Here is a 23558-nt window from a genome sequence, read left to right on the forward strand (position 1 = left end):
CCCAATTGCCCTCTAAAAAAAGCAAAAAAAGCAACTAGAAACATGGTCTTGAGGTACAACTATGACCACTAACTATCCATGTAACTGTGAGCTAGCCACTTAACTCTGGTGATCCTCAGTGTCCTTTTATGTAAAATGGGTATAATTCTTTCACAGAGGAAATGTGAGAAAAATCCCTTTTGTAAAACTGTAAAGTGATATATGAAAGTGAACATGCATTTATCATTCTCCACACTCACACACTTTTATATGTCTCCATTTGCAAACCTCAGTATTTACACAAAGATTAGCTTGGCTTATTATCCTCCTGTAGATTGTGTTTGTAAGCTTTATTTCAGGATCTCACTAATGTTATGAGGGTTGAGCTTTGGTGCTGATCACTTGCCCCTCCCAGGGAAGTATACCCTGGGATGCTTCTAAGTTACCTTTGCAATCATAAGAAAATCCATAACCTTGGGTGTGTGTGTTTGGGGGTGGATGGGGAAACAATATGAGCTAATGGGGAGAAAAGTGAGTGGCTTAATGAAATGACCCAGGATGCATAGAGGCTCGGTAACCCAGAAGCTGGGTTCTATTTATGCCATTCAGAGCCTCCAATCCTGAGAAGTGGATCTGTGTAAATCAATGTATTCATTTAGCTCTCTCCCTAACTCTCTCCCTCAGTTAACACCCCAGCACACACAATGCTAGCGAAGGTGATTATCTCTGCTAGCATAATTCCTCCCTAACATCTGCTTTCGCCCATAACACTCCACTAATTTTTCCCTCATTTCATTACACATAATTTTCTTTCAACACAATCTACATGTATTAAGTGGTAATGACTTTCCAGTTAAGAGCAAATCGACGCCAAGGGACCCCCTCCCCCCCTCCACGATTGCCTGCCGTGCCTGACTCCGGCTATTAGAGATAAATTTGGTGCCTCGGAAAGCTGCGGTGAGCTAATCAATCAATTACGCGGTTAGGACATACATTATCAAACTTCCACAGAGCAGGGGTGCAAGGAGGCATGCTGATAGACTTGCTATGATTTTTTTTTTAGGAATTTAAAAAAAAAAGTGTTCACCATTAAGACAGGATACAATTTACCCATCGAATTCAGTGCGTGCATGTGGTGTTGCCCCAGTAGAAACAGCAAATCATAAACATGGCTAGTGTCCAAGACTTTATAATCTGCATTTGTTAATGTCATCATACATGCAGAATCATAATGTTCCAGTTCTAGAGGGGACCTTGAGAGGGACCTTTGAACATAAACTATGATATCTGAAATTATCTTAGAACACAGAATTATGGAACCACAGCATTTCAGAACTGGGAGTCTTGGAGTCACAGAACCATAGAATGTCAAGCTGGAATGCGCCATAAAAAACTTATTTAAAAGGAAACTGTGTCTAAGAGAAAGAACATGAATTATCCAAGTTCACAGCAGTAGTTAATGGCGATTTCTTGATTTCTAAGTTCATTCTTTCTCTGCTATGCCATACTTTAAAAGTAAAGGAAGGTAAAGTTCAGAATAGTAGCATTTTACCAAAAGTGATCCTTCTTTTCAATGATCATGTCTGGAAAGAGGACACCAAATGTGTAATCATGTATATTAAAGGACAAAATAGAAAAATAGAAATCATAAGGTGAAGACCCCCAGAAGTTTAGTGAATGGTATTTATTCATTCAAGATGTACTTTTTAAGCATCTCTAATGTACAAGGCACTAAAGGAATTGCAAAGATGAGTAACTTTCTGGCCCCTGTAACTTAGAGTGTATTTGAATGGCACACTATGTAAGTTCACTATAAGGTAGAATACAATGAATGCATAAGGGACATACAAATTGCAATATGATTTGAAATAAAAGAAATATTTTCTATTGCAGGCATCAGGGAAGGCTTTGTAGTAAATTCTTCATTTGAATTAATAAATGACTAGGATAAATGTAGACTATATGAACTTTCTTTAGGGACTAATTGATAAATTTGTGCTTTAGGGCTTTTTGGAGGGCAACTGGGATTAAGTGACTTGCCCAAAGTCACATGGCTAGTGTGTCAAGTGTTTGAGGCCTGATTTGAAATCAGGTTCTCCTGACCCCAGGGCCGGTGCTCTACTCACTGCACCACCTAGCCACCCCTTAACAAGGTCAGGTGATTATAATGTAATTTTTTTTGAGGGGCAGTTGGGGTTAAGTGACTTGCCCAAGGTCACATGGCTAGTTTTTGTGTTAAGTGTCTGAGGTCGAATTTGAACTCAGGTCCTCCTGACTTTAGGGCCTGTGCTTTATTCACTGCACCACTAAGCCACCCCAAGGGCAATCTTCATAACTGATTACTTAACACTTAGGATTAAACATGCCCAGGACTTCACTAGATGTGTTTATATCTCACATTTTTCACTGCACAAAATCATAAAACTAGTAGGAATCTTCAAGACCATCTTGTCTTCACTATCACTTAACATCTGGCAACTTAGAAGCAGAGGCCTTAGGAGACTTTATCAGTTACACAGTGAGTAGGTAGCGAGGCTAAGGCTAGACTCCAGGTCTCCTAATTTCTCATTCATTTTTCTTTATATTGTATGACTGCAACACTTGTCATTCTAACTTCCATTTTCTTATAGTTGTAATGTGTTCCTAAAATAATTTCAATGTTTCTGTATATTTGTTTTTCTAAAAATAAATGGCAAACATTATTAGTAGAAACATAACCATATCTAGTCGCCAAGTCCTGTGGAGTCTATCTCTACAACGCCTCTTCATGTACCTTTCATGTCCCATCATCTCTAACAGATTGCCGCACTATCATCTGCTCTCTCTCCTATCCTCTTCTCTTTCCCCCTCCCCTTCTCTCTCTTTCTCTGTTCACACAGACAGACACACTATCTTCACTCTATACCAACTTTTCTTCTCTATTGTCATATAAACCATATAGATGTATATATGCATGTGTATATACATATATATATATATATTTTTCCATTCCTCCATCCCACAGCTATGATCCTATATCTCTCTATCCTTTCTCAGCCAATTCTTTGAAAGAGCCATCTACAGTCAGTGCCTTCACATGCTGTCTTCTCATTCTCTTCTAAACTCTCTACTATCTGACTTGCCACATCATTAATAAACTGAACGTCCTTCTTCAGAGTCACCAGTGATCTCTTACTTGTCAAATTTAATGGCACTTTCTCAATTCTATTTTTTTTAACTTTTCTTCAGTATTTACCACTGTTGACCACACTGTCTTCCTAGATATTCTCTCCTCCCTTGGTTTCTTTGGTTGGTTATTTTTTTTTATACTGTGATCCCTTGGTTCTCTTCTTTCCTCTCTGATCCATACTTCTCAATCTTCTTTTCTGGATCATCACCCACAGTATACACCTCCCTCCCCAACTATCCCAATATCTTAAGGCTCTGTCATGGAAATTCTTCTCCCTCTAAACTGACATGTCTCAGCAACTCACATGTGTTTGGTTAAAAATCTCAAAGTTGATGACCCCCAGATTTCTATTTCCAGTTCTAATCTCTCTCCTGATCACCTGTATCACAACATTGATTGTCTATTGGATCTTTTGAACTGGATGTGCTATAGAATCTCTAATTCAGTATGTCCAAATCTGAACTCATTACCTTCTCATCACCCCCCTCTCCAAATTCAAGCCTCTTCTAAATGTTCCTCATTCTGCTTAGAACAGCATGTTCTTTCAACCACTCAGTTCGTTCAGAATCTCAGTGTTATCTTTGACTCTTCTGATTGTGCCACATATCCAGTAAGTTGCCAAATCTTGTCATGTCTACTTCTACAACAACACACATGCAACCACCACCCTAGTTCATGTCAGTCTTGATTACTTCTCACCTGGACTTCTTCAATAGTTTGTTTTTTTTTCTTCCTATAAAATCTCTTTTCCCCAATCTATCTTTCATAAAACTACTAAACATTTTCCTGATGTTTGAGCCTCTTACATCCTGATTTATTAAACTCTAGTGGCTCCCGGTTACTTCTAGGATCAAATATAAATTCCTTTGTTTGGCATTTAAAGCATTTTGCAACATGGCCACTATCCACTGTACTTTTCCAGCCTTATTATGCCTTATAACCCTCCATACATGCCAACCAAACTGCCATTTTTATGGTTCCTTATACATGGCACTCTACTATCTGTCTGTGCACTTATCCTAACCATTCCCCATGCCAGGAATGAACCCTCTTCACCGCCATGTCTCAAAATCCCTAGTTTTCCACCCTTCCACTTGAATCCTTAAAATCAGGGACTGTTTCTCATTGGTTTTTGAATCCTAAATGGCTAAGAAAGTACCTGGCAGGTAGTAGGTGATTGATAAATAATAAATGAATACTTGCTCATCTCAAGCTTTTTTCTTTCCTCCAATTTCATGTGGCTGCCTTCCTAATTCAGGTCCCCATAACTTCTTACCTTACTGCAATCTACCTTTCCAGAATTATCATATATTTTTCCCCTTTGTGCAATGAATGTCCACCCTCCTATCTCCCCATTAGACTTCTAGCTATCCTTTGAACTCAACATGCTGTGGCAGGTGAAAGAGGGTGACTGAGGAAACAATTCTTTTAGTTCCTATACCAAATTGCTCTCTCCATACATCAGCATAAGACCATATTCCATACCTGGAAGGAACTCCCTTCTCATTATTGCCCTCTGAAGGTCACATTTTACTGTCTATGGAACCCTTTCTATTCCCTGAACCCCTATACCCAATTGCTGCTGTGTTCTTGCTCTCAAATAGCTTGTATTTACTTACATTATGTATGTTGTATTCAGAAGTAAAGCATAACCACCTTGAGGACAAGTACCATTTCATTTTTTGACTAAGTAATTTACACATTTGATACTTATTAAATGTTCATTGAGTATAAAAAGCAATAACTCCAATTTTATTCTTACTGTATCTATAATCCTCCCCATTAAAAATAAGTTTATAATTTACTAGCTGTTTAAAAAAAATCCTATCACTAGAGTGAAATGCAACATTCCATGCTTAGTAAAGTTCAAATCCCATGGCTCATTGGCTAATTGTGTATTTTTAATGGTACCTGAACTAGCCTCAACTTGGACCATGACTAACTACACAAGAATAAAAAGGAATAAAATTGATAAGTCATGAGGCTGAGTTTTAGTCCCCTCTGACACCTAACATCTATGAGACCGAGCAAGTTTTTCCTCCCTGGAAGTTGTTTCCTTTATAGGAGGTCTTATAGTATAGTGAAAGTAGCACTAGGTCAGAAGTCAGAAATCCTGGTTTCCAGTCCCTTTCATGTCATTATTAACAGTGTGACCTTGAACAAGTCACTGAGCTCTTCTGTAAAACGAGAAGTGTGGATTAAAGATAAAGGCTTCTCTTCTAATATTCTATAATTTTAAGCACAGATTAGGGGTGGATATCTTCAAAAGGAAGCAATAGCCCCCAAAGCAATACAGAAGTGAGAAGGCATATGATGATATTTTATGCCTTTTAAAAATATGGTATCACAATACTTTACTAACCAATCAAAGGGCAAATTAATTTATCTCCATAACTAATCCAGTCAAAGGCCAAAATGGTTATTTCAGTGAAGCATGGAAACTAGATTATGAATAAAACTTAGGATTCCCTGGGATGACTGACCAAGTGAAAAGATGATTAGCCCCTAGAAGAAAAAAAAAAGGAGATCCAAGATATCTAGGAAATACTAGTAGTAGAGGGCACAAGGGAATAATGGTTAAGTAGTCACCCCCAAATTGGAGAGGATCAAATTGAATTCAAACCTTTCCATGGTATTCTTCTCTCAACACTGAGAGATAGAAATTCTGACATCACAGAAAGCCTTCAAAGAAGAGGGGGGGAAATTATTATGTCCTATGGGATCTCTATATACAAACATACCTATACATATATACATGTATGTATACATGCATGTGTACATATAAACATATGTGTACACGCATGCATATATAGTTAGTTACCCAGCATTGTTTAAGGTTAATAACCCCTAGACTATGGATAGTCTTTATCACATCAAACTATACTTTATGTGCTGGTTCTGTAATAATATTTTAGAGATTTAAAATAACCATATGAGGCTAGGGGAAAAAAGGATTCTATAGATAGGTGATACATGTATGGCATATTTTAGTTTCCCATTTCATAATTTCCTGGATGGTAATGGTATCAGAAGAAAGGCAGAGTTGATAGCGATAGGAAGTGAATGGGGATGTGGATGGGGATGAGGTTGGGGATGAGGATAGGAGTGGGGGTGGGGACTTGTTTCCCTCTGTTTGGTATGTTTGCTGTTTTAGTGATTCATGAAACAATCCTGCTTGTTACTTCTTTTGGCCAAGGAGTGTTCCTTGCTCAGATTCAGTTCTTAGAATGCAACACTCTGTTCAGCATAAGGGAAGAGACAGCAGCAGCACATTTTATCCAAAAATGAAAATACGAACATCTTCAGTCAAAGAGTTTAGTGCCAATGCACAAAATAATGGGCAGAATTTTGAAATATTCCTTTGATCTGTTAGTGGACTTTTCTAAGAAGTTAACTGAATTTCTTTATTGTCTAGACTAATAAATGATTAAAAATAGAAGGGACCTGAGAAATCATGTAATACAATACTTCTCATCTGCCCAAAATCACAGATTCAGAGATGGAAAGGATCTTAGAGGTATTCTAGTCTGATCCATTTAAACTGAGATTAAGAGAGGTTGTTACTTGCCCAAATTACACAGACCATAAGCATCAGTGGCAGGATTAGAACCAAGGTCCTCTGAATCCAGAACTAGCACTATATTAAGTTGTTTAAGGTCACCTATATATAGTGGCTGAGTTATCACTTAACTCAATAATACATGCTGTCTCCTGAATTATTTGTCTTCAGATTTCTATTACACTTTCTCATATAAAATCAACATCAAATTCCTTTTTCACTAAACAATATTATTATCATAATTATTAACTCAACAAACATCAAGTATGTACCTACTAAATGCAGTACTCCATACTAGGTGTTTTAAATGATCAAATATCAAAAATCAATGAGAACTTGACTTCAAAGCGCTACCAATCTAACAAGGTTTATAGACTCATGGACTCTTGTAGCTAGAAGGGACTTTAAGAGTCATCTAACCCAAGTCTAATACTTTCATGCTTTAAGAATTTGTTATTTTCTTGATGTAGTTACTTTTTCTACCCATGTAGATCCCAATTGCTTTACAACTCAGTAGTTGTGACAGAGTTGCTATGGCCAAGATATTCTTTGCCCTCCAGCAACCCTGGTGATGAGACTCTACAATTTTCTATGCTGATCCTTCAATAACAGGTACAAATTCCATATCTGGGTCCAAACTCAAATTCTTTCCTGCTTGGTATGACTTGCCAAAACTTGGCGCACACTGGCATAACTTTCAAAACTTAGGTTTATTTCCATTCCATTATGATTCCTCAGAATAGAACATTAGTGAAACCTTTTACCTTATTTTAATAAAATACTGAAAAAAGAATCAATGAATATGAGATCTGGAAAGAACTTTTGCAATGTTAAAGTTCATAAAGACCTTAGAATCAGAGAATCATCTTCTCCTAGTCAATATTCTTTCCCCTAAGGCCTTCTGCATCTGACTAAAATATACATATAATACATGTTAGCCACCATGTTTTGAAAAATGAGAATAATAGTTAATCCACAGGGCAACAAAAAGGAAAATGGTAGCTATACTAGGCTATAGCATACTAGCAATGATGGCAGGCAAAAAAAGGACATCATCCAAGAAAAGTATGACTGAAAAAGAAAGAAGGCCAGTCATATAGCAAGATTGATGCACTGCACAAGTTCTTCCATTAATATTGGTAAGATATAAGCAAAGATTACATCAGATGAGAAGATTGTAATAGGTTGTAATTATCTCCATTAGAGGAAGCAGTCTCATTGATGACATCCCAGAACAAAACTTTTCAAGAATTATGGGCTATTGTACTTTGTTTTACTAGGTCTGTGAGTTCATCAATGTAGGCATGTTCTGATGAGAAACATTCTCAACTAATATAATGAATATCTTCTCAACATCTTCTCAACAATTTATAAAATAAAAAGAGTTGCTTGGTGCACTGAGAGGGTAAGTGTTTGGTCCAGGGTCACACAGCTAAAGAGAGACAACTGAAACCCAGATCTTATAAGGTCAGTTTTCTACACATGCTCTCCATGTTGTCTGTCTTCAATGTATGGCAGTATCCCAAGGAAAATGTTGCAACGAACTGGGATTTTAGTGAGTCCCCAGGCTAGCCCACTCATTTTATAAATACAAAAGGCAAGACCCACAGAGGTGAAATAATTTACACAAAGTCACAAAACAAGTGAGCTAGAATCAGAAGCCAGGCCTCCTGACTTACAAGCCAGTGCTCTTCTGACTACACATGTCATGATCCGTTCTCTAGCAGAGAGATCAGGAGACCCTTTGACTCTAAGGTTTGTTCCATTGGGCATTTGTGAAAATAAAGAAACCTTTGATGTTAAGACTGTTCTGGGAGCAATCTAGGCTTCCTTCTTCCTCTACCCACCCCCCCCCTCTTTTTGGTTGTTTACTTGAAGCAGCTAAAGCTCCCACCTTATACCCGCCCTCTATTCGGTTCATCTGCACCTCCATACTCCAATAAACCGTTTGCATTCCATCTGGTATGCCTTTGCTCTGAAGACATTTTCCTGTCAATCTCTCCCGCCACATTAAAAATCTGTCATTACTACCGCATTGCCGCCTGGCTCCTGAGATTTCTCTGACTGCTTTATTGCTCCTCTCATTTTTTTTCTCTGCTACAGCCGAGAAGCAGAAATAAAGGTTTGTTGTTGAAACATGGCCGCAAGGAAAGTAGGAGGCACACATCTGTCAAGGTACTACCTTTCCTCAACCAGGGATTAAGGTGTTTTACGGCTCCCGCTACTGAGCAGTCACACTGAATAAATTTTCTCAGTAGAACATAAAAATGAACTCATACATTTTGAACTAGGTTTCATTCTTTTAAGCCAACTTAGATAATTATGCAATGGCATCAGTATACAAGGGAGAAGAAAAGTCAGGAAGTTTTCTCTCTCTACACAAGGGCCTCCTTCCCCACCTCACCCCCCATCTGCATTATTTAAATGCCAACTAAAGAAACACTGAGATTGGGAAGATAAATAGCCTTTTCGAATTCTCTCTTTTCCTCTTGCTATTGGAGAGTATTTGGAAGGTCAGGAGAGTAAAGGGCTTTCCATCTTTTGCATTAAAAATATCTGATTTGAAACAAGTCATGCCTTGAATAGGCAGTGTTGACACTCGTAGATGTGAACTAGGGAGAATTCTTATTTATTGATCAAGTATCTGACTGGTCATCTATCCCAGTCCCTTGCCAGAAGCAGGAATTCCTTCCATAGCATCCCCAACAAATGGTTATCTAGCCTCCTTGTAGAGACTTTCGTGGCCTAGGCACTTAACATCTGCCAGGGCAATTTAATTTAATAAACATTTGTTAAATGCCTACTGTATTCAGAATGCCAAACTTTCCCAGAGCAGGGTAGTCATAGGGGTAAAAAATGTATTTCACAAAGGCCCCTGAACTCCAAACCTGGTTCTGCCCACCATGGGTTTGCCAATTCCCCAGCCAGCCTCTAAAACCTAAAGTTTCAGTAGACAATATGCTTCGAACTTCAGGGAATTTATACACTTGTGTACCCCCACTGCTATAAAAAAGACAACTCAGGCTCCTACATTTTTTAATCATTATTGTTACTGTTATTACAAATTACAATAATAGTAATTATTAGTAGTAATATATGTGTGTATGCATTTATGTATGTTTGTATGTGTGTATGTATGTATTGCCTTACTCTTACTCATTCATTTATTAAAAAAAATATACATTATATTTACTCTGTGTAAGATACAATAAAAGATATAAAGAGATGTGAGATGTGTTCTTGCCCTCAAGTAGCTTATAGTCAAGGAGACACAAGGAAATACCATATCAAAAGACAGTGGGATATGTAAACTAAAAAAGGTAGAAATGCTGTAATTCAGAGGAAGGCAGAGGTAAATTCTGGTTGGCGAAGTAAAGGAGAGAGCAATAAAGGGTCCATGGAAGAGGCAGTACCTTATCTTTTCTCCTTTTTCTTGTTCCCTTTCTTCCTCTCTCTGTCTCTCCCCCTAAGTCTTGTCAATGTCAGTATTCAGGAAAGAAGCCCAGCCTCAAAATGTATACCTCTCACGTGGTTCTGTTATAAAAAGAATCTATTACCAACAAACATACAGAGACTACTTTTTCTCATATATTTACTAGCAGCTAGGCTTATTCAATTTAGCGCAAAGAAATAATAAATAAATAAGTAAGCAAGTAAATAAATAAATAAATGGATGAATGAATGAATAAATAAATAATACTATAATTCTCATTCCATAATGCTTTAGGGTTTATAAAGTGCTTTCTTTAAAACAGCCCTTTCAGATAGGTAGAACCAATTAAGACCCACAGAAACAGATTCAGAAAAGTTAACTAAGTTGTCCAAGGTCCTACAATGAGCATTAGAGTCAATACTGAATCCCAGGTCTCCTGATTTCAAGTCTATTGCTCTTCCTACTAAACCACACTCTAACGGCCTGAAAAAATATAATCCCACTTCCCAAAGTAATATCTTTGCTCCCTGAATACAGTTCACACAACAGGAGAACTAGACTAAGTTGCATACTATCTCCCTCACCACCCTGAAAAAAAAGTATGTAAGTGTCTGCCTCATCATCATTTCAGAAAATGTACTTTTGAATCCAAAATCCTGTCAACTACAATGCATTCATCTTAAATCACACTATGGGATGCTGAAACATGATTTATATGAGCATTTTCTTTAGCTTAACAATAAAACATTAACATTTCGGCCACTGAAGCCTTCATCACCCTGCCAAATGGTGGAGTTTTATTGTTACTCTGAATACACTGTGGTTATAAATCAATCCCAAATGTCAGTCTAATTATTTGAATCCAGAGTGAGCATTTTGAACTCCAAGAAGCTGCCTTCTCCTGATTGCTACCTGATGCCCTGAGAGAACTCTGGGGGAATTCAATAAGAACAAGCAAACAAACACAGTCCAGCACCTACTATCTACAGAGAATAATGGCAGGCACTGGAGAGGCATTCAGTTAGGAAAAACAAAACTAAATGAAAAACATAGTCCTAGACCTCATGGAGCTTATTGTCTAATAACATTGTAAGACACAAGCACAGTTAAAAACAATACAACAAATGATGTAATCAGTGAATTAGAAATGGACAAAATATAGTGTTATATGAGGTCTAAGGGGGAGGGGGGTATCATTACTGACAGGTGGTGGGAGCAAGCAACCAGAGAGGGTTCACATTCCCATGGAAAGGCCTTGAGATCATTTGCCTCTCCCGGAGACGTTCTCCTTGGTTCAGTCTGACAGGCACTGAACATTTACAAGAGCTGTTCCTAACTTAGCTTGTGTGCTTGGGAAAGTCACTTTCTTCAGAATGCATCTTTTACCAGGCTAGTCAGGAAATCACTTGAAAGTGATATATAGAGAGACCCTGCACAGGGAGGAAAAGAATTCTACTGATGTTCAACCTGAGGGGAGACTGGGGAACAAAAACCTAACCACATCTGCAGCCACTACCACAGCACACTTTGGTATTGGTCAGTCCCGCTATCCTATACAGAGGAGATAGTGGGCAATATGGAAAGGATGAAAACCCATTGTCCCTAGCGTCCTTCCTTAGACTTCAGTCAAGAACAGAGAAGTATAAAGAACAGTATATCAGGACGTCTGGGATCTCATTTAGGCTCAACTACTGGGCAAGTGTCTACTGACCCAACTCTATACCCAGTTGTGCCATGCATTCTATAAACTTCAGTGCACTAATCTAAAACTTGAGGATATTAGCAAAAATAAATGTATTAATATTTGAAAATCTTTGTTGTTGTTATTGAGTCACTTCTCAGTTATGTCCAACTCTTTATGACCCCATTTGGGGTTTTCTTGGCCAGGATACTGAAGTGGTTTGTCATTCCTTCACCAACTCATTTTACAAGTGAGTAAATCCTGGCAAACAGGGCTAAATGACTTATCCAAGAACACACAGCTAGCAAGCACCTGAGGCCTGATTTGAACTTGGATCTTTCTGATGTTAGACCTCTATCCACTGTACCACTTAATTCTCCTATCTAACAGAAGGATGCTTCCAGTGACCATTTTCAGTCTGTAGGCTCAGGAATACCCTAGGACTGAAAAACATGTTTTGTTTTGTTTTTGTTTCCTCATCTATAAAATAAGAATAATAGTAGCACCTACTTCACAACGTTTTTGTGAGGATCAAATGGGATAATGTTTGTAAAGTGCTTTGTAAGAAGGAGGAAGTACCTCTGTTAATGCAGTCTCTCTCCATTCCGATAGAAGTCATTTATTTTCACTTTGTTCAACAGAAAGAGTTCAGACTCCCAATTCTTGCCAAGCAACTTGTAAGTGCATATGGCTTGAAGAATATGACCCATTGAAGAGAAGTCTCCAGCATTATCTCACATTACGATTATAACACCTAGGTTAAACAACTCCACCCAGAGAAGGCTTAAAGGAGTATAGTGGTTCTGATTCAGTCCTAGTCTGACTCTTTGTGACCCCATTTGTGGTTTTCTTGGAAGAGATAGTGGAGTGGTTTGCCATTTCCTTCTCCAGCTCATTTTACACACAAGGAAACTGAGGCAAACTGAGCTAAGGGACTTGCCCAGTGTCCCTCAGCTAATAAGTGTCTGAGGTTGAATTTGAACTCGGGAAGATGTCTTCTTGACTCCAGGGCTGACACTCTATCCACTGCCCCTTTGAAAATCTTATATAGGATTCTCAAGTTCATCTTACCTCTTATAGGCCATAGACCTTTAATTCAAAGACCTCTCCCAGTTACAATGTTTGATAAATTATATATTTCCTAAACCACTATCTTTACATTTCTTAAGTTTTAGCTTTTGTGGGAATTTTACCAAAAGTCCTATCAGGGTCTCCTCATTGGTCTTTTCCTCTTTGGTCTTCCAAACAAGTTCTGCTTCTGGCCTTCCCCTAGTTCTCTTTTTTGCTGCCTCCCACCCCTATTCTCCCACTGCAACCGCCTCCCCAATTAAGATTTTTCATCTCTTCTTCCCTAGGCTTTCTGCTTAATGTGTCCTCCACTCCCACGTTGAAGTAATCTTTCTAATTTGTAACTTTGATCATGTCCTCTGCTCAAAAGCTTTCACAGGCTACTTCCATCCACCTCCTCCCACTGCCCAAATGAATAAACTTCTGACTGTGTCTTTCAAGGTACTATCCAACATTCTTGCAACCTGCCTTTCTGTCTAACTGCATTTTATCCCAGTCTTTTAAAAAAAACCCACATCTAAACTGGGCTACATCTTAAGTCCAATTCTTCTTTCCTCTTCCATCTCTATGCTTTGATTACACCACCCTCTTGCCTTTAATGGACTCCGCTCCTTTCTTCATGTGTTGAAGTCCTTCAAAGCTCAACTCAGATACTACTTACTTCATGAAGTTGTGTTTTCTTTTTCTTTTTTCCCTGACAATTTGTCCTACTCCAGGTGAAAGGCCACTTTCATTTCATCACTGCCTACTCAAAAGCCTCTAAGGACTCCCCATTGCTACAGGATCAAGTCAAAGGTCCTTTGCCTGGCAGTCAAGGCTCTATAAAAAAAGGTCCAAATATATTTATCTAGTCCCTCTTTAATAATCCTATTGAAGTCCCTTTTCTGACTTTTCTCAACACAAAACAAATGCTGAACACAATAGTCCCAAGAATAGAATGATAGAAAAGCTTAGACAAACAGCTCTAGTTAACCTAAAAATACTGTTATACCTTCCTTTCTTCGTACATTCCCTATTATTATTAAAGTCACTTCCATTTTCCCAGTCTCACAGATTCACAACATACTTGTCATCCTTCTGCAAGAAACCCTTACTGACCCCCTAGCGCCTTCCCTCTGAGATTATCCATCCGTTCATCCATTTAATTCTTGTTTGTACATAGTGGTTTTCTTGTTACCTCCAGGAGACTATGAACTCCTTTCCTTTCCTTGTATCCCCAGGGTTTATAGTAGTGCCTGACATACAGTAGGTACTTAATAATGACTTGATTTGACTTGACTGGGAGATTAAAACTGAAACCTCAGAACCTGAAGTAGTGGGTAGGACTGCTGAAAAACCCTTTTTCTATTTCACCTCGGCTCTGCACTGTTTCCCTTCTGGAGGGTCAAACTTGGGCTTCTCCGCCTATTGTTGATCATCTTCTTCTCCAAAAAGTAGTGTCATAGACACGCGGGTGAATGTGAGGGTGTGGGGGATGTTCCTTATAAAATGCAACTGGCACCAAACTAGAAAACTAAGGAACTTCCAAAGCACTGAAATAGTCATTCCCTAAAGGTCTATCTCATTATCATTAGTCACTTTCCTGTAATCAAAAAAACTCAAAACAGAACAGGCAGCTAGAGGCATAGGCTCGAACTCACCTAGCTGATCCCCAGCTCCAGCTGCCACGTGGGAGCAATTACCAGAGTGCCAGGGTGCACTTCCCTTGTCACAGGAATGATGCTACATGGATAATTGAAGAGAGAGACAGGGAGTGGGATCATTCACTTTTTAAAGTCCACTGGGGATGTCACCCTGGATTAGTGGTCAATACTATATGGTACCATATGAATGCAGGGTCCTCATTCCCTTCTTTAGCAGTTTTGGGGTGAGGGATGGAGAAACTGAGGGGTCAACTATTGAGACATCCTGAAGAGACAAGTCCACCAGAGGTTGATACTAAAACCCTAAAATGACAAGCACTTCAGAGGTGAGGAGTCAAAACTATCACATTTCAAATATTTCTTCCTTTGCTTATTAGCTATATGACAGCAGACCAGTAAACTTAACATCTCCACCTTAGTGTCTTCATCATAAAATGGAGAAATAATATCACCTGCTTCACAGGGTTATTGTAAGAATCAAAACGAGGTAATATATTATAAAGCACTTTTCTTTTTCTTTTCTTCTTCCTTCCTTCCTTCCTTCCTTCCTTCCTTCCTTCCTTCCTTCCTTCCTTTCTTTTTCTTTTTGTTTTTGCTTTTTGGAAGGAGGAAGGTAGGGCAATTGGGGTTAATTGACTTGCCCAAGGTCACATGGCTAGTTTGTGTGTGTGTGTGTGTGTGTGTGTGTGTGTGTATTAAGTGTCTCAGGTCAGATTTGAACTCAAGTCCTCCTGACTCCAGGACCAGTGCTCTATTCACTGAGCCACTTAGCCACCCCTATAAAGCACTTTTCAAATGTTAAATGTCATATAAATATTTGCTATTATTGTATTTTGCGTGTGTTGGGATAGACCTATATGAATAAAGGAAAGCAGAGAAAGATCAGGAAAGAGTTAATAGCTCTGTTGGCTTGAATGTAGAGTAATATGGGAAGGGGAGTGGAGAGAGCAAGCATTTATATAGTGCTCATTTGATCCTCACAACAACCCTTTGAGGTAGGTGCCATTATTATTCCATTTATAGTTGAAGAAACTAAGGCAAAGGTTAAAGAACTTACCCAGAATCAAATAGCTACTAAGTATCCGAGGTGGGATTTGAATCTACTTCTTCCTGACTCCATTGGCAGTGCTCTATCCACTGGGCCATCAGCTGTTTATATGAAAAATGTATACCCATGTTTTATATGAAGCCCCTGCTGTGTGTTGGCCACTGTTCTATATACCTATTTGAAATATGTATGAAATTTGAAGGGAAGTTCACACTGGAAAGACTGTGGAAAGCTTCGAATATCAGATCAAGACATCAGCACTTATTTAGGATCACATAGTGCTAGAAAGGTACCTTAGGAATACAGCACATTTTTGAGCAAATAAGTGACATGATCAGGACTCCAGATAAGACTATTTTAGCAATGAAAAGAAGGATGAATTGAGAGGTGGAGAAGAAATAATAGAGGCAAAAAAATATCAGTATTCTTTTCCCCCTTATAACTTCTTTGCTAGACACTTGTAAATATATGTTCATGACCATTGGAAAAAAAATGCTATATATTGTAGAGGTTGCCTGGTATAGTGCAAGAGCCCTGAGCTAGGGAATCACAGAATCTGGGTTCTAATCCTGTCTCTGCCACTTGCTACCTGTGTGACCTTGGGCAAGTCAACCAATCTCCCTTGGACACAGTTTACTCTTTTGTAAAAGGGGACTTATATGGAGTATGAGGTCCCTTGCATCTATGATCTTATATACTTCTTTACTTCCTAGATCTGTGATTCAATCAATCTCCATGTAGTCTGTTTGAATACCCCTCAGTGAGGAAGCGTGTCTGGGCCTCAGTCTCCTTGTCTATAAAATTAAGACACCATTCCTCTATTAATACAGCCCAAACTCAGTTTAGATTTTTGGGTTGCCATCTCACATTTCTCTTGGTACTCTTTTCCCTCAGGCTTGCTTCAAGGGCCACACATGGAGCTCTGAGGAACTATATTTTGCCCTGGGGTCAATGAGCTGTCTATACCTGATATGGGCAGCAATGGAAATAAGAGACCTTAAGGGGTCATTAATGCTGACCATGGTGAATGGAAAAACCTAAGGAAAATAAGAAAAATACAGGGGTGAGGAAAGAAGCATAGGTTAAAGAAGCAGTAGCAGCAAATATTAAAAACAAAAAACAATAGAACATATATAATATATATTATATATAATTATATATATATTATATATAATATAATGATATATTATATATTATATAATAATATATTATATAATAGAAGGGAGAGAACAATAACATTAAGTGTTTGAAGGACTAGGGCAGCTAGATGGCTCAGCGGTTAGAGCACCGGGGCTGCAGTAAGGAAGATGAGTCTTCCTGAGTTCAAACATATCCTCAGAAATTTACTGCATGACCCTGGGCAAATCACTTACCTCTGTTTGCCTCAGTTTCATCAAATGTAAAATGAGCTGGAAAAAGGAAATGGCAAACTTCTCCAGTATCTATGCCAAGAAAACCCCAGATGGGGTCACAAAGAATCAGAGAAGACTGAAATGAGTGAACAACAAATTTGAAAGACTATCAGATGGAGAGGGCTTGAGGCATCTTGTGTTCGTCTCCAGAGGGCAGAGCCTGAAACAAAGGAGTGGAAGCTGCAAAGAAACAATTTAGGCTGTATAACAAGGGGGGGGGGAGGAATTTATATGTGTGTGTGTATATATATTTACATATTTTTTCTTTTCTTTTTTCCACCTAACAATCATAACTGTCCCAATGTGGAACAGGCAGCCTTGTGAAGTGGTGAGTTCTTCCTCCTTGAAGATGTTCAGTCAGATATTGGAAAACCATTTCTCAAGCATGTAATCATAATTATTCCTGCTGTGTATGTTTTGAACTAGATGGCCCTTGAGGTCCCTCCCAACTCTCAAATTCTGTGATTACCTAATTCTGGGCCACCATGGGTTGAAAGAGCATGCAAAGATATTACCAGCCAAATAGAGATATAGTGCTGAAAGGACTTGGTGCTTTGGTATGACTGGGAAATGACAAGTGCTACTCCTACCCTCTCCCAAAGATCGTAGAAATGGGTCAGTGACCTGTGTCAGTCAAAATAAGAAACAGCTTCCTGCTAACTCTCTTCCTTCCACCCTTCAGGTGGCATCATGCAACTAGGAGATGACAAATGACAGATGGGGAAGGGTTAGTCCTTCTTTATCCTGACATAAGGGTGCTAAAACTTGCTCCCTGTGTGATCCTGGGCACCTCTTTAGCTTCAGTTTCTTCAAATGTAAAATTATGGAGTCAAGCTAGATGACTTCTAAAATTTCTTCCATCTCTATATCCATATTCCAAAATCCACCAATTATGAATACAGGTCCTATTGAAAAAGACATCTGCCTGCCCCTTTTAATCGTAATTTCTCTCAAACTCAATTCAAATGAAACTTTCCTTCAAGAGATCTTATTTGATTCCCCCAGCTTTAGTGACCTTCACTTCCAAAAGATCCATAGCTACTTATTTGTGAACATGTTACCCCCCAATCCCCAGAAGATCATAAGCTCCTCGAGAGCAGGAACTATCTCATTTTTTCCATTTATATCTCTAATGACTAGCTCTGTGTCACTCACATAGAAGGAGTTCAATAAATGATTGTCGGTGTGTTGATAGATTGGCTCTCATACTTACTATCATCTTTGTGATCATGGTCAAGTCACTCCATTTCTCTGGGCCTCATTTTTTCCCATCTGTAACAGAATGGAGTTGAATTAGATGATCTCAAATGTCCCTTCCAACTCTAACATTTTATGTATTTAAACCAAATTATATATCCCACAGTCCTCTCTTCCCACCCCCCAAAAATGCTTATTCAGATGAAACACAGATGAAAAATGACCATCAAGAATAAACTTGAGTGGGAAATTGCTGAAGGAAGAAAGGCTTTTTGAAGTAGGAGAGGGGGGCCTGGTTTATGGACAGGCAAAGCCACCTGCTTCTCCTTTACAACCCCTCTTGAATAAACTATTCATGGCCTATTCAACACAGGGAATTAGCTGTCTCTACCCAGGATCCCCTCCCCCCCAAAGCTCTCAGGCTGGGGACCAGTTGTTTGCCCTAGTGGAGTGATATATCTAAGTGATAAAGGGACTGGTTCGGTACCAGATCTGAATTCCCAATACGATGTAAAACTCTTCTAATTTGACAGACATTTATGAAATGCATACTATGACACCCTGTGCCAAGGTCTGTAGAGATACTCAGGCTAGATGGGTGAGTTGGAAAAGTGAAGTCTTGGGGTTTTGCTCCTGCTTAAAGAAGACTCTCAAAGTATAAACATTGTGCCCCCATTTACATTTTTAGGCCTGGTCAGTTAATAGCTCCCCTTTCCTCCGAATAATCACTTTCTTCCCGCAATACAGGAAAACATTTTGCCTTCCTATTTTAAGGCTGGGGCTAGATGTGATAGTGACAGAGGCAGGAGAAGGAATATATAGGGAACAGCAAGTTAGCCAGTCTGGCTGCAACCTAGAGTACAGGAGAGTGGAAATATATGTGGGCTGGAGCAGATTGTGAAGAGCTTTCAACACCAAAGAGTTGAATATGCATTATATCCTCAAGACAATAGGGAGACACTGAAATTTCTTGATCGAGAGAGCTATAGATCAGACCTGTGCATTAGGAATATCAATTTGGCTGCAGCAGAGGATGGATTGGGGGTGGGAGGAGGAAGGGATTAAAGGCAAGAATACCAATTAGGGGGCTATTGTAATAGTCCAGACAAGAGGAGATAAGGGCCTGAACTAGGGTGATTCTGGTATGAATGGAGAGTAGTGAACAGATGTGAGAGTTGTTAAGGAGGCAGAATCAACAAGACTGTCATTCATTCATTCTTTCATTTGTTGGGTGTGTACCTTTCAAATGTGAGCAGTTTTGCTCAAAGCAAGGGGGTACTTCCTTACATGTACATTCAACAGACCTTTATTAAGCACCTACTATCTGAATAAGATAGCTTGCAGCTTATGAACTGAGAGGAAGATTTCAGAGTCAGAAAAGTTTCAAGTCACATCTTTGACACATTCTGTCTGCATAACCGTAGGTAAGTGACTGCCTCAGGTACCTCTCTAAGATTACAAATTGCAGATTAGGTGCCAAATTGCACTGTTAGAAGAAATTTCCTCACTAGAAGTTTGTTATCAGTTCATTCATAGACTAGGTTCCCCTTCCCCTTTTTCTTTTATCATCCCCACCCCCCACCCACAATGCACCGCGCCCTGTGCCAAGTTCTGGGAATACAAAGATTAAAATGATAAAAAGAAATAGTCCTTGAACTGCGGTTGCTTATATCCTGTAAGGTGAAACAATATACACCTAGAAAATGAAATACATACAATTTACAAAGTAAATTCTAGGGAAACAGCAGTAGCAACTAGAGAAAACAGGATGAGTCTCTTGTAGGAGGTGACGTTTGAGCTGAACTTTGAAGAAACTAGGGCCTCTACAAGGCAGAGGTGGGAAAGGAGTGAATTTTAGGCATGGGGGCAGCCTATGTAAAGACATAGAAGAGGAAGAAGGAATGCCATGTACAGGAAACAGAAATCAGATCAGTTTGCCCAAGATACAGAGTATATGAATGTGCTGTAAGCTTGGGCTGGTAGGCTGGAGCCATATTGTGAAAAGTTTTGAAAGTCAAACAGAAGTTTGCATTTTTTTTTTTCCTAAAGGAAACCACCAGAGATTCTTGGGCAGAATGACATGGTGAGGCCTGTACTTTAGACATGGCAAAATAACAACTGTGTGGAAGACATGGAGTCCAGCTAGTAAACTTGCCACAGTAAAAGTGGGATATGAGGAAGGCTTGAATTAGGTGGTCATTGCTTTTTTTTTTTAATTAATTTAGTTTTCGTTTTCAACACTGTTTCACAAGCTTTTAAGTTTTAAATTTTCTCTGCTTTCCTCCTCTCTCCCCTCCCCAAGTCTGTGTGCGATATCATATACATTGTTTTAGGGGATGGATGCAAGGGATGAAATAGAGGTAAAAACTTGAAAGTGAGGGGTGGGGAAGAGGAAAAAGTCCAAAGTCATGAACTTGAGTGACTAAAAGGATGCTGGTGACCTGCCCAGAAATAGTTAAGTTACAAAGGGATGGGTCTAGAGTGAAAGATAATAAGTTGTTTTGGATATATTGAGTTTGGGATGACTATGGGATATCTTTTTGGAGATGTTAACTGGAGATTTGAAGATAAGGGCCTCAGGTTCAGGAGAATGTGTAACTGGATATATTGATATGGTAGGTGATATTTGAATCCAAGGTGATATTTAATATGATGAAAGAGAGACAGAGAGAGAGAGAGAGAGAGAGAAGAGAGGAGAGAGAAGGGAGATAGAGAGACAAAGACAGAAAGAGAAAGAAAAAAAACTGAGACAGAAAGAGACAAAGAAAAAGAGACAGAGAAAGAGAAAGAGACAGAGAGACAGAAAGAGAAAGAGACAGAGACTGAGAGAGAAACGCATACAGAGACAGAAAAACAAAGAAGATATAAAAGGGAAAGAAGGCCCAGGATAGAGCCTTAAGGTACACCTACAGATAGAAACTGAGAAGAGGCCACAATGGGAGGGGAACTAAGAGAAAGCAGTATCTAGAGTACTCAAGGAGGAGAGATTTTTTGGGAGTAGGTGGTGGTCAAGGATGTCAATTACTTCAAAGCCAAGAAGGATGAGAACTTAAAAAAAAAAAAAGAAAGAAAGGCTGCTGAAGTTGGCATTTGGTAGATTCTTATTGACTTTGAAAAGAACAGTTTCAATTTAATGATGAAGTCAGAAGCCAGATTACAAAGGGTTAAGAAGTGAGTGGAAGGGGGCAGCTAGGCCACACAGTCAATAAAGCACCAGCCCTGGAGTCAAGAGTACCTGAGTTCAAATGCAGCCTCAGACATTTAATACACACACACACACACACACACACACACACACACACACACACACACGCTAGTTGTGTGACCTTGGGCAAGTCACTTAACCCCAATTGCTCTCCAAAAAGCAAAAAAAAAAAAATGTAAGTGAGTGGAAGGCAATGAATGCAGACAGTTTTTCTAGGAATTTTTCTAAAAAAGAAGTCAGCCAAAAATATGTTAAAGTGCTTGTTATGTGTCAGATACCATGCTAATTGTTGAGGAAACAACACAAAGCTTGCCTTCCAGGAGTATACAATCTAGGGGGAGAGACAATATATAAATAACTAGATATATACAAGATGTATTTTGAGGAGGTGTAAGGTACTGCAGGAAGGCTGGTGGGGACTTGGAAAAGCTTCCTGCTGAAGGAGGAATTTGAGCTAATTCTTCACAGAAACCAGGAAAAACAAGAGACTGAAGTAAAGGGTTAGAATATTCCAGGTCTGGGGTGGAGGTGCGGGGAGGCTAAAAGGGAGGGAGCCAGAGATACAAGGTAATAGTTGCAGGAAAAAAGGATATTGAAAAGGATTCAGTATTGGGGAAAAAGTGATCCAAACCTAGTCAGGATCCAAACCTAGGCCTTCCAGGATGCATTATATAGCACTTAAAGATTTGCAAAGCACTTTACAAATTGTATCTCACTTGATCCTCTAAATAACACTGTGAGATAAGTGCTATTATTATCCTTTTTTACAGAGGAGAAAACTTAGGCAGAAATAGGTTAAGTGACTTGTCTAGCATCACAGAAATAGTAATTGTGTGGCGTCAAATTTGAACTCAAAACTTCCTGACTCCAAGCATAATTCTCTATCCCTGTATCATCTGGATCTGTGATAGGCCTGTATATGGTATAGTTGGCTGAATATCTTGCCACTTTATTTCACAGCAAGAAAGAGGTAGGAAGGAGAAGTGAAAGATGGGGAAAGGAAGGAAATTTAGAGGTGAGGAGAGATTCATCTCTTTTTTCCATTCACCTCTCCTCTCCTCCCTTTTCCTCATTATGAAGGTTTTCCTTTTTTGTCCTCACAACGGAGCTATCACATTTTTCATTGCAGATATGTATCATCTCCTTATAAAATTAAATTCAATTCCATTCAACATTTATTAAATGCCTAATATGTGCAAAGCACCATAAACTCCATGAAGAAAAGAACCATGCCTTGTCCAAACTTTGTATCTCCCTCTCTGAGCACAGAATTCCCTCAAAACAATGGGGGAATTCATTGCATTCCAATTTTTGACTACTCTAAATATTATGAAGGTTTATTTTTTCTCTTACAAAGAAGCTGATTTCTTAACTTCAGTGATTTCTAGTCAAAGTTATTAGTTCTGTTGTCTGAGGCCAAACGGAGCACAGTTCTTCCCTCTTTCACATACCAGCCCTCCAAATACTTGAAGACAGCTTATCATGCCATTTCTAAGTCTTCTTGTATCCACACAGAACATACTCAAATCCTTCCACCTTATCCTCTTGCAGTATGAACATAAATCCTTTTGCTGTCCTGATTACCCTCCCCTGGACATTCTAGTTTATTCATATTTTCTGAAAACAAAGCACCCAAAAATGAACATCCTACTTCTTTGATTAGGGCAGGATATGATGATGTTATCAACTCTACTATCCTGCATCCTATACTGCATAGTATACACTTACTAGATATTTTGTTAATTGGGAGAAAAAAATAATTATGAAGAAGATGATGATGATATGATTAAAACAATAATAATCCTTGAGAACCCAACTGATAATCTCTATTGGAACCCAAATGGCTTCATGGATCAGACTGTTGCCCAAGATCAGTGAGCATAGAAGTTAGAACAATATTTTATCTAGGTGTCACCATGCCACATACTCATAATCTACAAGCTGTAGGGACTCAATCTTTTGAAATACCAAGATCTAGCAGAAGAAAATAAAATCACATGGGGCAAGAGTGAGGCACTTATCATCCCTGTTGTTCTGTCTGCCACTGAAGTTGATTACTTTCAAGGAATCTCTAAATGATGAGCTTCTATCCTTTACTTTTATTCAGCTACCAAAAAAAAGTTATTTTTTCCTACGTATGCAATATTCCACTGAACACTAACCA

This window comes from Petaurus breviceps, unplaced genomic scaffold, assembly GCF_028583685.1.
Source record: "Petaurus breviceps papuanus isolate PSGF00001 unplaced genomic scaffold, PetGlider_PUasm1.0 67, whole genome shotgun sequence".
Taxonomy (NCBI): Eukaryota; Metazoa; Chordata; class Mammalia; order Diprotodontia; family Petauridae; genus Petaurus; species Petaurus breviceps.